The sequence below is a fragment of the Carettochelys insculpta genome, chromosome 2, assembly GCF_033958435.1.
Source record: "Carettochelys insculpta isolate YL-2023 chromosome 2, ASM3395843v1, whole genome shotgun sequence".
Classification (NCBI taxonomy): domain Eukaryota; kingdom Metazoa; phylum Chordata; order Testudines; family Carettochelyidae; genus Carettochelys; species Carettochelys insculpta.
In genome coordinates, this window is record NC_134138.1 from 122042437 (window position 1) to 122058054 (window position 15618).

Consider the following 15618-nt stretch of genomic DNA (forward strand, 5'->3'; position numbering starts at 1 on the left):
CCCTAGGGGAACATGCCATCCCATTGTAGCACATGCCTATTGGGAGGGTGGCCTGGGGGGGCAGGAGGGCCCTAGAGAAACAGGCGGCCATGGGCCAGTGATCTCAGCCCCTCATGTGTGTGCCTGGTCTCTGCCCCTTGCCGGGTCTCAGACAATCAACAACATTCTGTTGCGGAGGGTCGCCTATCTCAGTGAATGCGCTCATGGCTGGCTTTGCAACCCTGGGATTCCCAAACTGCATCACTGCGCTCGATGGCCCCCACATCCTCATCCATGCCCCAGACCACAGTGCAGCCCAGTTTGTGAACTGCAAGGGGGACCACCTGGTCATCATGCAGGCCCTGGTGGACCACCGGGGAGGCTTCACCAACATGTATGGCAGCTAGTTGGGCAAGGCCCATGACACATGAGTTTTCAGGAACTGGAACTTCGCCCAGTGGATGGAGGAGGGCACCTATGTGCCCACCAGAGAATGCCCACGGGGGACACCATCATGCCATGCTGTATCATGGCAGACACAGCATACCTCCTCCTACACACTGGGCACCTGGATGCCTCCCAGGAACTATTCAATGTCCCCATCAATGGGGCCTGACTGCCAATCGAGTGTGACTTTGGATTCTTGAAAGGTCAGTTTCAATGCCTGCTCATGCAGCTGGACATGGGGGAACAGAATGTCCCACAGGGCGTGGGCATTTGCTGTGCTCTCCCAATATAGTGGAGAGCAAGCATGAGGACTTCCTCCAAGGCTGGGTGTCCAATGCCACCCCCACGTACGAGGAGACAGGTGCGGCACCCAACAGCCAGGCCCACCATGACGGGATGTGGCTATGGGAGGCCCTCTGGGAGATCTATGCCCATGGCCCCCACTGACCCTCCCCATGCCACCACCACCCCAGGTTCCCAGGCCCCAAGACCCACCCCCTTCTCCACCATGTCCTCACTTCCCCCACTACTGACGGAGGAAGTGGAGGGGTTATAGAACACAATGTTTAGTGCACATAACTTCTCACTTACTTAAAACAGAAAATACAGGGTCAGCAGGGGGAGCAGAGGGGCTCAGCGGGCTGGGGGGGCCTAGGGAGGGGGGGGCCTGGGTGCCAATGGCAGACATTATACAGCTCACCAGGTCGAGGACCTCCTCGGGGAGGGATAGTGGGGTGAGGGGACAGCGGGGCAGGAGCAATAGGAACTTTGGGGACGGGGGCGGAAGAGCCAGTCATGGGTGCCTGGGCTGCCCAGACTGGTCAGTTGTCTGTCAATACAGCCAGATAGCCCATGAGCTTGGCCTTGCGCCCTTCCCTCCATCCCTGCTCCTGTGTGTCCCTTTCCCATCCATAGGCCCTTGAGGCCTCCTCACCCCGCACCCGCGGTCCTAGTATGCCATTTCGCCAGTGCATGGTGGCTGCACATGCCCACAAGGCCTTGTCCTCCTCCTGTGGCAGGCTCTGTGGTTGCATGGCTGCCCAAACTGGTGGCGTGGGCAGCTCCTCTGGGAGTGCTCCAGGGCTGGCAGGCACTGGTCTGGGCACAGCCCTGCATGGGCTTGGCGGTCTGTAGGACAGGTTGGCAGGGGCCTCTGATGGTGCAGCTGTAGGGAGGAAAGGGAACACAGAGAGTCCCTCCTGCCACATGGCCCTCAGGGGCACGCCCCACCACCCATCATGACCAGTGACCCCTGCCCCTAGGACACATCGGCATTGCATGGTGTTCCCTGACACATGGGAATGTGGCAACCTTCCCCAGTGCCCCTGACCACCTCCTGGGAGTCCCAGCATAGGTCGTGAGGTGGCAGGGCACACAGTGGCCTTTCCCCACCTTCCCACATACGTGGGGCCTGGGCCACAATCCACTGGTGAGGTACTGCCTCCGTAGCTGACCCACCCGCCCAACCCCCCAGCCTGGGTGTGTGCCCATGTGGTGCTCCCCTGATTCCCCCAATGACTTGGGATGCCCTGGAGGTCGCCCTGCTGGAGGGGCCAGAGTCCAGGGCAATGATGAGCAGCCCCTCAGCTGAGATGTTTGAGTCCCCCTGAGAGACGGGCACCTGCTGGGACACGAGGTCTGGATCCTGCTCGATCTGGGATTTTGGGGGGTCCAACTTGCTCGTGTCCAGCATTCCCTTGCAGAGGGGGGCCATTGTTCCCCCCCACCAGGAGACGGTGGAGCTCCTCATAGAAGGCGCGAGGCTGTGGCTGCCCCTGACCACCACCTCTCATCCCGAGTCCTCGTAGCCCTGGCGGAGCTCTTTCACCTTTGCCTGCACTTGTTCCAAAGCACAGACAAGGTGGCTGCTCTCCACCAGGGCTTTGGTGACATGGGCGTAGCCCAGGGGATTGTGCTGCCTGGCTGCAGTGTCCAGCAGCACTGACTTGTCACCCCAGAGGGCCAGCAATTCTTTGATTGCTGCCTTTGACCACGATGTTGCCTGCTTTTTCTTGACCCGGGATGGGTGCTGCAACCCCTCAGGGAGGCCCCTGGAGGGGCTGGATGGGGCTCTGGATGTCTGGGCCATTGTGCGGGGTGCTGCAGTTGGGTGCTGGGGCGTGGCTGCAGACAGCATGGAGGCTGGGCTGCTTCCATATTGTCTACTTCCTGGAATGGGGCTTCCTGGTTCTCCTGGGCCTTTAAGGGTGTCTAGGAGGCCAGAGCATAGAGTCCTGATTGCAGCGGAGAGAGCGCCTCCTGGCCCCAGCTGGCCGGTGCCATGGAGGATCCTCTCTGTCAACAGGACTGTAGTGTACAACGTACTTTTGTTGACAGAACTCTGTTGACAGGGTGTAATTCCTCAAACCTGAGAGGGATAACACTGTTGAGGCAAATACAGGATTTTGCTGAGATTCTGTTGACAGAACGCTTTGTGTGTGTAGACGCTCCTTGAGTTTTGTCGAAAGAAGGCCACTGCTGTCGACAAAACTGTAGTGTGTACATGACCACTGTGTGCCCTAGGGAAAGCCCCTTTCTGGCTGATTATCAGAGCTGCACAGCATAGCCTCAGCTCAGACTAATTGCGTAATATATATCACCTGGCTAGAGAGCACATACCTCAAGAAACAGGCAACAGGTATAGTCATGACATCACAGTTTACTAATATTAAGAACACTAATAACTTTTGCCATAAAACAAACACACACTGGAATATTCTAAACCGAAGGCACTGAGTTCTCTTCTAATCCCAAATCTAACATTGATACTATGTCATCACACCGCAACATGATGCCAGCTAACCTTTTGGACTGCTGAAGAAAAACACATGTTGACTACTCAGCAACAGCAGGGAAGCAGCTAAAGATCCCTGATGTGCAGTAGGCAGACAATTAATTTCAAAATAGCCCTGTAAGGAAGCAGGAATATTGATTTTCCCCTGAAATAACTGGCCCCCTGAGAGGCTGTATATTTATGACTCTTCTCATAAATATTTGCAGGGGAAAATACCACTGTGCTTTTCTCCCTATGCACTATGTTCCTGCAAATGTTTTGTAAATATTGCAAAAAAAAGGCACTGCTAAGAAATTATGCTCTTAACTATTGGGCTGTGGCCGCACTAGCCCCCTCCTTCTGGAAGGGACATGTTAATGAGGGATTTTGGAAGATGCTAATGAGGCACTGACATGAATATGCAGTGCCTAATTAGCATACTGGTGGCCGCACATGATTCAAAAGTACTGCTGTCACAACGCACACTGCCCGTGCAGCTGGAGGTCTTTTGAAAGGACCCCCTGATTTCAAGAGCCCCTTTTTCCTAAAACCAAACTGGAAGAAGAGGCTTTTGAAATCTGGGGGTCCTTTTGAAAGGCCCCTGGCTATACGGGTGGCGTGCATTTCAAAAGCGGCACTTTTGAATCGTGCACAGCCACCGTTATGCTAATGAGGCACTGCATATTCATGTCAGCGCCTTATTAGCATCTTCCAAAATCCCTCATTAACATGCCCCTTCCAAAAGAAGGGGGCTAGTGTGGCCACAACCTTGATGTCAGATACATGTGCCCTTGCTACACTTTTTTAAAACTGCAGTTTAGCTTTCTGGATCACATAGGATGGGCTGATCCTTGCCCTACAATGGAGATCCATATTTTACATATTTGGGGTGTGAAAAAGAAGATTGTTTAAAAAATTCCTGGCTTCTGACCCCATCTAAAACACATCCATGTACAGTTGACTCGAAAGAAAGAAATGTACATGCCTTCATTCTTCAGGCCTTCTGCATAATGGTGATCTGATGAGCTCTGCCAGCTACAATCAATTGCCTTGCAACTCTAATGTGTATAGGGTGTTTTATATTATCTTGCACTGACTGCAGCTATCTGTGTCCAAGTCACTTCCTCATAGTGGTTTTCTGCACCAGCATCTTACTTATTCTCCATAGTAACTGTTGCTACTACGTAACCCTTGTACTCTGCATGGAGCACCAATTATATAGCATTACATTAGCTAGAATTCACTTGGGTACATACAGTAATCTTGAAAGAACTTTGTATTAAGCAGTAATTAGTTTCATTATTTGGCAACACACATTACACGGATACTTGGCCACATACATACAGTATCACTGAAATGCACTCAGCTCTGGTGTGGCCAACATATGGCACAACAGTATGGAGAAGGGACACTTTTGGCCAAGAAGAATAAAACAACCCCCTACATTGTAGAAAGTGTCAGAGGACTGCAAATATCCATGCAAAGCAGACAGGCCCTTAGGAAAGGTATGATGATAAAAAGGGATGTGCACAGTAAAACGACTTGTGATAGTTTATGTACCTTGGAAAGGTAAAGGGCAGAGTTGATACTAGAAGGATTTTAACATGTAGTTCCAGAGTCCAGATATTGCCTGTAGAAGTAAAATGGTAAATTACATTCATCTATAATTACTCTGATGAAAAAAGTTGAGATTTGTTTAAAAGAACAGTCATGTGACCTATATTTTTTACCTTGGATTCAAGGCTGACTCTTAACTCATGAAGCTACAAGCTCTTCAGCCACTAAACTAGAAAGCTCTTAATTTGGCCATTTAGTAACTTCCATGTCTTTCCAATAACAAACAAAAGTATAAACGGAATTAAAACAAATTTAAGAATAAAGACTTTAATGTTCAAAGGTGCTTCTTCCCTGCATTACACTAATACTTGTGGGTGCAAGGCTTCTGGAAAAAAAAATCACTGCATTAATTATGTAACTCTTCATCAAAAACATGGTACATGTCCTATATGCCAAAATTCTTCTTATAAATAGCACACGTTTAAATAATTGTTTGCATGTAATGGTGTTAAAATGATCGAATCTGTAGAGTGCCACAAAATAATAGAGATTTCATTGCTTGATACTGTGGGGCAACCACATTCCAAATCACATACAGAGCTCACCTTTTACTGACATTTAGCCTTTCTTTCTGTTGCCTTCCACTTTGTGTAGCAATTGGACCTAGAGAACCTGCTCTTCCCAAAACCAGCATGAGTTTTTCCCATAGATCTTAATGGGACCACTATCACACCTTCAATACTTTAAAGGATATTAAATTCTAGAAATAATCTCAACATTATACAATTGTATCTGGGCCAGTTTTTGATACAGACTGCTGACAGGATGGATCCCTGCCTGAAAGCAGACATTCAAGTAGTAAATACAGTAATTCCCCAGCTGTTATCAAGAAATGGTGAACTAGCCTGTTTCATATTATCTTAAACAGGAAACTCTAAAAATCCTAATTTAATCCATCATAATCGTCATTAAACATACAGGAAAACATGATTGTAAATATTGAGGTACTGATCCTATAGGTCCACCAGGTGGCAGAAAACTATTGCGGTGTGAGCAATTACAAGCATTGTTGGTAATCAGGGTAGGAACTATACTATTTATATAGAATATATGTACGCTAATTTACAACTGGAGCTAATACAGGAATTCAAAAAGCTCATACTCCAAACAAACAAGGCAAATTTCACATTGTTAAAAACAAGAAAAGATTATTTGATCATCTGATTCTGAAAATGAGCATTTCAGTAAAAGCAGTTATAAAGGGTATTTTTTTAAAAAAGAAAAAGTATCAGGGAAAAAATACTCCAGTTCTAGGCATTAGTGAATAATTCAGATATAATTTTCAGATGTTCTTCTATAATGACCATTTAACATGGGGGTCGGGGGTGGGAATACATAATTTGCTTACAACACAATTGTCTAGCGAGCAGGCTTATAGAAGAAGATGACAGGAGAAATAATTTCTAGTCTAGATTTTGAGTACAGAAATATTTCCAGGGTGTTCAACCAAAACATTCATGTTTCCACTAATTATTAAATGTAGTCGGGATGCTCAGCTGTGCACAAGTCACAGCCCATACCCCAGTATTTGATGTAATGTAATTGTATTATATGCATATCCCAGAAATACTTACATCTGAATCCTCAAATTCTGATCCCAAACATCAACCTACATCATTTGGTCGATGGAGATCTCCAGCCTAGGAGCTAAATAGTCTCCATGGGTGAAATGCTGGTGTCACTGACTTCAGTAGGGTGCGGATTCCTCCCCACGTCCATTGTACCTGCAGAGGGTGAGAATGACTAGAAGATGCACATGGTGCTAGAACAACTCTGTGACTGTTACTCCAGTTTATTACACACTCCACTAATTAGCAGAGTGAGGGGAGAAGGTGTAGAGAGGATCCAGAGGGCAGAAGGTTCTCTGGCATGGTCCTGACCTATCCCCAAACAGTATAGCCACTCACCTCAATCCAATCTTCTGTGCTCACATAATAAAGGAGTAGAGAGTAGCCTTATTATTTCATCTGTATCATAATGATCAATAAACTGATGTCTGTAAAGGATTTTGAACATATAAAACATTGTAGCAGTCACAGGTGTGTTAACAGGTGAAGCATAATTAGTGCTTTATACTCAGCACTCAGTCTGTGCAGACACAGTTGCTCCTTTCTGATCGCGTTCTTTCATCTACTAAAAAATTTATCTGGGATGAAATGAAAGTGTGTTACACATTTGTCTTACCTTGTCCTTAAGTGTATTCAAATAGTATTTTATATGTCTCAGGCTCCAGCCCAATGACTTACTACAGATCTCCAGAGAAAGAGTCTCTTGTGAAGGACAGAAGGCGAGAGTGCCTCACCATGCCTCAGCTTCCCTATCTATACAATGGGGATAATTATACTGCCCAGACATCCAATGGTGTGGTGAGGAGAAATACATTAGAGAGGTGCTCAGATAAGTATTTAACATAGCAAAAAAGCAGTCTGTTCTGGTAAGGCTGTGATCTGAAGAAGCAGGTCTGTCCCACGAAAGCTCATCACCTCACAAATTATTTTGTTAGTCTTTAAAGTGTTACTTGACTGCTTTTTTGTTTTGATAGAATACAGACTAACATAGCTATCTCTGTCAGTATTTAACGTAGGTAGAACTGAGTGTGAGACTTCTTCTCCTTAGCTGTTGCAGTCCTGACAGAGACAGAAAACTTTCCTCAAAGTCTCAGATCTAGAAGATAAAATAATGAGATGTTAAAGGCTTGCATCTCTCCAAACAGCAGAATGGGCTATCAGAGGCCATTTCCTCCTTCTAAATTTTCTTCAGAAGAGAGGATAGCTGGCCCTTACAGCAGGGGTTCTCAAACTTTGAGATACCGTGACCCCCTAAAATGCTAAATGAATTCGTGTGACCCCACCCTCACTGCTCCATGAGTAAATCTTGTGATTTTATTGGGATTAGGATTGGATAAGAAATAAATATGCCAATAACTTTTGATAACTAAACTTTTATTGGAAATAGACAAAAAATCAAATTTGGAATCATATTGTTTAATGTGAAGGAGGAGCTTGTTTACTGTTGCATAATTTTTGAAATCTGAGTTTCATTGTTGAGATAGCCACTCTCATTTCTCATTCCTCATTTACTTTTGATTGATACTTGTTTTTTATAGCAGTAACTGCAGAAAACCCTGACTCGCACAAGTAAGATGTTGCAAATGGGATCAGTATGTTCATAGCCTTCTCACTTAATTCTTTGTACTCATTTTGCACACTGATCCAAATTCAGAGAGCGACATTGTTGAGAATTTTATTTTTAAAGCAGTGTCAGAAGAGATGTCAATGATTTGCTCCTCCTTAGTAGTAGTGAATGTACTAGTATTAGTTTAGTATCGAATTGGTTCCTTATCCAATCAAATTTTTCAATATCCATATCTGAGAAATAGTTCTTAAATAAGAAAGGTGATTTAAAATACATAATTTCACATCTGCACTAATAAGTGTGTTATTTTGCTTTCAATAGATTGTTTTAAAGTAGGAAACATGTCTAAATTTGAATTTTCCATTTTGCTCTGCCACAGTTCAACTTTCCTAATAAATGCTTTCAATTTATCATAAAGTTCAAGAATATATTATTTTTACCAGATAAAAGTTTTCATAAATTTATAATTGATAAAAGAATGGAACCTCACCTACACTCCAAGGACTACTAAAGATGTTGTACTAGTAAACACTACGCCTCATTGGCAGAGACATCAGAGACACATGAATATTTGCAAAGGAAGCTGAACCCGACTGTCTGAGATCACAGTATCAGCGTTTCGATCATGAGTGGAGACATCGGAGACACGCAAACATTTGTGAGAGAAGCCGACCCCACCTATCGGTAATCACGTGATCAGTGTCAATGGACTGCCAGTTGAGATGCTGGAGATGCACAGATTTTTGCAAGAGAAAAACCCGACTCTAGCTGTGACTCCCCTCTAGGTTGCTTGCGACCCCCTGCCAGGTTGGGACCCACAGTTTGAGAAACATGGCCTTAGAGAATGGAATAACTCTGTTATTTATGTATAGGTGTTGGGTCCCAATCCTGCAAGCACATATTTAACTGGAGTATCATGAGCAGTGATTTCAGTCAGTATTCACAGGACTGAAGTTAAGCACCTGAGTGGGCAGGATTAGTACCTAAGAATCCAAAGACCAAGTTAAGCACTGCAAAAGTGTTCGAGGGGAGTAAAATCAGTTTACATTAATAGTTCACAATGCTAAGCATGCACGTCATTGTCAGCACTTCACACTGCATGTGAATTACATGTTTTCACCAGGTTCCATTAACTTGGCAGGGGATTCGTGCACTACTACTGTTCTGAAAATTGACTATGTAAAACTAGCATCTTCTTATTCAATAGATTTGTTTTCTCTATGTATTCACAATCCTGTTTTCTCACTTACATAACAAGAAATTTGGTGTCTAATACCCCATAGTAAATATGGGGTCAATGGCGAGCTGGATTATCTTCCATGTTGTGTCTCAAAAGCAGAATTACATACTAAATTCCAACCCTCAGGTACATACATGCAAAACCCCTGACAGCAATTGTATTATGCAGATATTACTGAGAGAATGCCTGAAGCCAGGGAGGTTGCCCAGATGTAACCAGGGGTCTAATTTGGACTTCAGAAATCTTTGTACCAGTAGTAATGCCTAGGAGTAAAAAAACTAAGTTGGACTTTTGAATGCTAGTTGAATTTGCAAGGTGGGGACTTAGAAAACCTATTGGCAGTGTTTATGCTGAAGAGTTTTGTTGACAGAAGGAGGAGATGCTCAGGGACCGTCTACACCCATAAAGCATTCTGTCAACAGGCTCAACAGAACTCTGCATTTGTCCGAACAGTGTTATCCCTCGAAAATCTGAGGAATAATGCTTCTGTCAACAACTGCAGTGTAGACACTTCTGTTGACAGAGAAGCCTTCCAGTTCCCTGGGCAGCCCTGTTTGCAGAGCTCCTAGTCAGCCGCTCTGTTGACAGAGGGCAGGGCAGTTTGGCTGCTCTCTGTCAACAGAGCAGATTGCTCTGTTGATCTGCTTTTGTGTGTAGCCGCGCTCTGTCGACACAATGCTATTGACCGTGCCTCTAGTGTAGACGTAGTCATTTAACGCAAAATAAAAGACAAGCTATTGATATAAAACCCCATAAAGAAAGTAAGAAAAATTCTGCTTATCTGTACATTTTGATTATCATCAGCGGAACTATTTTTTCATGGATTGGTACATGTATGTTGGTAAATGCCAAGTTCAACATTTATCAACATTTACCAACATAAATGCTGAACTCGACATTTACCAACATACATGTACAAATCAATGAAAAAATAGTTCCGCTGATGACAATCAAAATGTACAGATAGGCAGAATAAGAAAAATTCTTCTTGAGAACTTACTAGAGGCCTCTCATCATGTGTATTTATTATCTTTTGTCATTTCCTTCTCTCCATATTTACAGTGCACTGGATTACAGGCTCAAAAAATAACATTTCTAATACTTAAGCAGAGATGGCATTTCAGCCCTTCTGGCAGAGTGTGTGTGGTCAGGGGGGAGCGGGTGGCAGGGCAAAAAAATATCCTGCTTTCTCCTCTTGCCCATCGCCTGTGGCCAGTCAATCATAGCTCCTGCGGGAAAGAAACCCTGCTGTCTCCACTTTCTCAGGAGCCAAAGTTTTTCTCACTTGAGTGATCACAAAAAAAAAAAAAATCAAGACACTCCACTCTCTCCTCCCGTACTGTGAGCAGTGGGATGCTTCATGGACTTCTCTTTCACCACCCACCCCACTAACAAATGGTTCTGCATGGAAAGTGTGTGGGAGTGAAGAGATTCTGGACCTACATCCTCCAGCTTGGAGAGGGGACCCCAGTGCAGCTCCCTGAGACAGAGGGGGAACCCCAAGACCTGTAAGATTAGAGGTGAGGCAAGCCAAGGAAGAGAACTGACTGGCTGCATGGGGACACGCAGATGGGATATTGCTTGTGGTTCTGTAGAAAACAATAGCCCATGCACACATTTTTCTCAGACCACTTTATGAACTACCCTCTTCTCCTCTTATACTTCCCCATTATGCCAAACTTCGCAGTATAAGAAGCTCTCAATTCATATGCCTAATATGATCTCTGATTTTCATCATCATTATCATCAATAACCATGGGCTCAGCGCCCATTGGTGTCTGATGCCTCTCTCGCTATTTCCTTCCATCTTTCCCTGTCCAGTGCAGAGTGGCTTAGTTTCTGTAGACTAGCTCCACACCAATCTATCTATCTATTCCCTGTGGGGCCTGCCTCTCCTATTCAAACCATCCCCTATGCCAAATACCAGGGTCTTGATTTTTCGTTCGTTGTTCATTCTGCAAATATGCCCAAATAGTTGTAGCTTCCATTTTATAACCTTCTGCAGCAGGTTCTCTTTCGGATGTATCATTCTATATAATTCCTCCTTGGTGTCCTTCTGCATCCATCCTATTCTCAGGATCTTTCTATAACAACTCCTTTTGAACACCAATATTCTTCATTTCGAATCTTTCATTATCACCCATGTCTCACATCTGTACAACATGCTGCTGAATACACATGCTTTTAAGACGCTCAGCTTCATTCATAAGCTAATCACTTTGCTTTTCCAGATCTTATCCATCGCCTTCAAACTCGCTCTTGCTTTTGCTATTCTAGTTGCTATTTCCTTCTTACAGTCTAGATTATACATTATGTTGCTCCCCAGATTTGTGAACTTCTCCACATTTTCTAGTTCAATACCATTGACACTGATATTCCTTTTTATTTCCTTATTTTCAAATACCATTGCTTTTGTTTTATCAATGTTCATGATTAGTCTGTACCACTTCCCTTCTTTGTTTAGCACCTGCACCATTTTCGCTAGCTTCTCCTCATCTTCCTCATGATAACTGTAATTTTGCTCTGTTTTGTATTAGAAAACATGCACTAGTGTGTGTCTGCCTATATAGGTGTGCTTAAACTAGTTTAAAGTGTCAGTCCCACTCAGTTTAAGCATGATTTAAATGTTTCAATCCATCTACATTAGGGGTTTGCAACAAAGTAACTAAACTGAATTTAAAATCAGTATGTTTCATGACTGTGAGGTTTCTTTTGTCTGATATAGATAGATATGTTTCCAGTTTTGCTGAACTCCATAACAAAGAGTTTGGTTTTCTATGATGTACTACCACCAGCCCTGATAAAGGTAGGTCTTCAGCAGAAAACCACCACTTCCTATTGAAGATGAGCTGTGGTGTTCAGCAGCAGCTGAAAATCAGCCAAGTAGTTTTAAAATTCAAAGTTAATTTCAGACATTGGAGTTGGAAGTGGCTGTACAACTCTCCATTTACTTTCTTAAAGTTCAAAGTTTTGCAGAGAGAGAAAAGAAGAAATGAGAGGCAGAGGACTACAGGGAAAAATATAACATACAGACACTCAGGTGACAAAGCACCTTAGAAGCAATGAGGATACATCGAAAAATGGCACCTTTTTTCTATTCCCTGACCCCTTCCCAGCCAGTTCTCTGTCTTCTACTTAATTTCAGATTAGAAAATGTAACTGCAAACCTAATTTGGTTTTCAAAATAGAAATTATTTCAAATTGTCCAAAGGTGACAAACAAGATGAAATTATCCAAAGGTGACAAGCAAGATGGGCAATGGCAAGAACAAAAGGAAATTCAATTTATTCAGCTATATCTGCCCAGCAACGTTGGGGTAGTGTGGGAACTAGCTTTACTGGCATGACAAGGTAGTTGTTGGTAAGACTGATTCATCGGTGATGTCAATCAAACTCAGAGGTATGTTTATGGGAAGCTTACATTATAACATATGCCCTGCCCCCTCAGTACATCTATTACCAGCGTAAACTCAGTTCTGAATTCAGAATGGAATTTCAACTTAGTAATGGAGTTTGTACAAAAAATTCACTGCCTTTTCAAACCCCCGTAATACCCTTGATGTCAGTAGAATTGCAGGGGTGTGATGGAGAACAGCACTGAGATGAAAATACTTAATGTTACAGGAACAAAGAGCAGCCCAAATGTTTCACTCATTGTTAAAGATGACTTGTTAATTAAGGAATACGCCTGAACACCTTTAGAAATGCAGATTCTGTGTACATGCAGGTGTTTCAGCTGGATGTGTAACAGTCCCATATTAAAAGAAGAAAAAAAAATCTTTGTGCACTTGGTCTGCGTGGTTTGCAATGCAGGAAGCCCTGGGACTAGAAAGTAATTGGAGAAGATATAAAGGAACTTAGAGTGTGAAGCTGTCTCTCTCAAACGCTTAATACTAAGGCCTTTAATAAAGAAATCAATAGCTACACAGGTTTCTATTGTGAAAACTTTCAACAAGGCTCTCACCATCACCTTTACTACACTCCTAGTTCTAACTAGCATGAATGATATTATTTTGTTATTTTAAATGATTTACAGTGGAAACTTCTGGGATCATTTCCCCTGTAGCTGTGAGAGTACTGATCCCTACATAGGCTTGTCAGACAGACTGCAATGAAATATGCTCAGCGCGGGTCTACATTAAACCTGAATGTCAGTCTTAGATACGCAATTCCAACTGTGATAATTCCATAGCTAGAACTGACTTACTGAAGACTGATGTATAGGCCATCCACACAGAGGGAGGTTGACAGCAGAAACTCCGCCATCAGCCTCCCCTACTCCTCGTGAAAATAAGGAATACCAGAACTGTCGAGCCCTTAGGGTTTGATTTACCATGTCCCATTAGGTGCACTAAATTGAACCCCAGAAGATTGACCCTTCATACCCTCAGGCTAACTCCCACCAAGTAAAGACCATATCCTATAGGCAGAAAGCAGGAGGTATAATCAGTCCCAGCCTAATGCAGAAACAGAGTAACACTTATCAGAGGGGTAGCCATGTTAGTCTGTGGCTATGTCTACACGTGCACGCTACATCGAAATAGGCTATTTTGAGGAATAACGTCTACACATCCTCCAGGGCTGGCAACGTCGACGTTCAACTTCGATGTTGGGCAGCACCACATCGAAACAGGCGCTGCGAGGGAACGTCTACACACCAAAGTAGCACACATTGAAAAAAGGGTGCCAGGAACAGCTGCAGACAGGGTCACAGGGCGGACTCAACAGCAAGCCGCTCCCTTAAAGGGCCCCTCCCAGACACAGTTGCACTAAACAACACAAAATACACAGAGCCGACAACTGGTTGCAGACCCTGTGCATGCAGCATGGATCCCCAGCTGCCGCAGCAGCAGCCAGAAGCCCTGGGCTAAGGGCTGCTGCACACGGTGACCATAAAGCCCCGCAGGAGCTAGAGAGAGAGCGTCTCTCAACCCCTCAGCTGATGGCCGCCATGGCGGACCCCACTATTTCGATGTTGCGGGACGCGAATCGGCTACACGTGCCCTACTTCGACGTTCAACTTCGAAGTAGGGCGCTATTCCCATCCCCTCATGGGGTTAGCGACTTCGACATCTGGCCGCCTAATGTCGATTTCAACTTCGAAATAGCGCCCAACATGTGTAGCCGTGATGGGTGCTATTTCAAAGTTGGCGCCGCTACTTCGAAGTAGCGTGCACGTGTAGACGCAGCCTGTATCTGCAAAAACAATGGGAAGTCCTGTGGCACCTTATAGGCTAACACGTATTTTGGAGCATAAGATTTCATGGGCAAATACCTGCTTCGTCAGATGCAATGTCAGGGAGTAAAACACACCCGGCCATTAGCTAACATAGTCCAGGGTGTAACCCCATGTTGTGGGCATCCCTAAACTTCTTGCCACCAGAAGCTGGCAGTAGACAGGATCAATCACTGCATTATTGCCTTTTTCTGTTTGTTTATTTATTATCTGGCTCTGGACAGTGGCAGAGACAGGATACAAAGCTAGACTGACCATCCATCTCCCACAGTGCGGCTGTTCTTATGTGCTCACTGGAAGGAAGCATGAGAAGATTTTCTCAAATGAGCAGTCACTCTTAGACTGTTGCTTCAAAAAGCAATGAGAGAAAGCTGGGCTGGCCATGTGCTCCTGCCACAGGACAGCAGTGACAGACAATGGTGACAAACCCACTCCCTCGCAGGCAGAGCCACATTGGAGCGCAGCCTCAGGAGGAGGGTCTGTCAGCAGGTTGGTGGCCTGTCCATGAGTTAGGGAGCACATTACATTTTGGGGTGACTTTCCCAGACCACCCCTCCCCCACAGGTGCTGAAACACCGAGGGCTGGGAGCACTCTTTTAGTCCCAGATGGATCACCTGATAGATGGGCACTGGCCCCAAGGCCATTTCTAGGATATATGGGGCGGTACTATTAGCCTGGTGCTCCAGTGCCCAATGGCAGCCATAGGGGGAAGATGCTGTTCTAGAGATGTGGTTTTATAATCTCCCATATTGCACTAATGAAATATTTAAAAAAAGTTTGTTTTGAACTAAGGACCTCTCAACTAACACAGCAAATTCAGAAACTGATGACTTAGCGAATACCTGCTTATCAGTTTCATGACCACTTGAATTGAGGGTTACATCTTTCACAGACTCTACCGACAGCTCTGGCAGCGTTTGTCCCTGTTACTTTACATCAGTGTTTCTCACGCGCTTTGAGACCAGGGAGCACCCAGACAGTCATATATACAGGGAAACCGAATTGCAGTGATTTAATCAGCTGTCATAGCAACGAAGAAGGAACATTGCATCTGCTTTTAATAACAGAAGATATATTCTCTACCCACACTGTATTCTTCCAAACGCTCGCTGCACACCCGCTGAGCTGTCCACAGAACACACTTCCAGCAACACTGACCTGGATTCTCCCTGGAGGAGGCAGAGGGGAGCC